The sequence below is a fragment of the Pteropus vampyrus genome, unplaced genomic scaffold (assembly GCF_000151845.1).
Source record: "Pteropus vampyrus isolate Shadow unplaced genomic scaffold, Pvam_2.0 Scaffold69, whole genome shotgun sequence".
Lineage (NCBI taxonomy): Eukaryota > Metazoa > Chordata > Mammalia > Chiroptera > Pteropodidae > Pteropus > Pteropus vampyrus.
Window position 1 is genome coordinate 3,529,701 of NW_011888850.1, and position 1,507 is coordinate 3,531,207.

General features: G+C 40.1%; 1 pseudogene; it reads right to left on the reverse strand.

Moving 5' to 3' along the window:
* Positions 1-1,241: 1,241 nt before the first annotated feature.
* The window catches only part of LOC105293208, a 799-nt pseudogene continuing 533 nt past the window's right edge, over positions 1,242-1,507 (reverse strand).

Genomic DNA, 1,507 nt, shown 5'->3' on the forward strand with positions numbered 1-1,507 from the left:
AATCCCATTTAGAGGATGTTCAATTACGGAGCCCGTAATCAGGAGAGTTGGGTTTGAATCCCAGAGGGGCCATTTGCTTTTCTTTTTTTAAATTTAAGTTTTATAGCTCTTCGACTTCCAAAAGAACTTGTGGATGGTTCATGGAGGCAAAAATAAGGCATGAGGGGACCTTTACGGGTAAACGGAATAGAAGTCGCCTGCAGGGAGCAGCGTGACTCTACCAGCTGGGTGGTAGGATCGTGGTGGTTTTGTGCTTACATTTCTTCTTTGCAAAATACAAAAGCAAACCCACCTCCTGCTTTGTGGGGCGATGGGTAGAGTAATGTTTGTGAGAAGAGGCGTCCAGATCATTTTGGTATGATATTATAGTCTTATATTAAGGAAAAAATAATAGAGGCGGAGTTCCCTTTTAAATGGACTCCACTGCACATCCCTAAAGAGAGACACCCCCAGGAGTGTCCTGGCGTATTGAAGCGGCTGTTTTAAATTTGTTCTGTCGCAGATGTGCGTGGGAGTGCCATCTGAGAGAAATGGCGAGGTATTCCAAGCAAGGTAGTGGTTTTATTTTTTTCTTCGTTGTTAAAATACTTACTAATTCATAATATATGTGAGTTACAAAACTTTGCAGTAAAAATGCGTATCTGTATAACTACCTACCCAAATTAAGAAATACATTGCTGCTACCGCTGAGACTCCAATAATGCCCAGAAGTATACGTGATCGTGATTTTGTGCATGTCGGGGTCCTGCCCCCCCCCCCTTTTTTTTTGCTTCCAATTGTATTAGTCTCTTTTTATTCTTTTGGTAATCTTGTCCAGAGTTAATGACTTCCATTTGTAGTTGATGAAATGTCTTAAGGAATCTTCTTCAAATGTTGGCTCTTTTGTGAGCATAGTCTTTCCCTTTAGTCCAACTTAGAATTAAGACTTTTGATCCTTGTTTTTTTATATTCCAGTCCCAGAAATAGTTTTCACTGTAGAAGACAGTCTTATGTTTCATAAGACCAGGCTCTAGCTTCTCCAGGAACATTACATAGGATGGATTTAAATATGTATTAAACTAAGAGGCATTCTCTCAAATGAATTTAAATGCATTTTATTTTTAAACAACCTACATGACATGTTTTTCTTAAAAACAATGCCTCCACTCTAAATAAACCAAGGTCAAAATAAATGAAAAGCCCAAGATAACATCAATCTCATTTGTCCTAGTCCTGGTGTGTGGACGAAAAGCAGCAGCCAGTTACAATGATGACAGGTGATAGACCAAAATTGCCAAATTTGTTAACATTTCTAAACCATCCTTAAAGAAAATCATATTTGGGGTCACACCATCCTCACGGTGGTCCAGCAGAGCAAGCATGCCATCTGGATTCATATTTTCACCAATAAAGAACTGGTAGTTTTAGTCTACGGCCGTGCCACCCTGAACAAGCCCGATGCGTTTGATCTTGGAAGCTGAGCAGGGTCAGGCCTGGTTAGTACTTGGATGAGAGACCACCTAGAAAG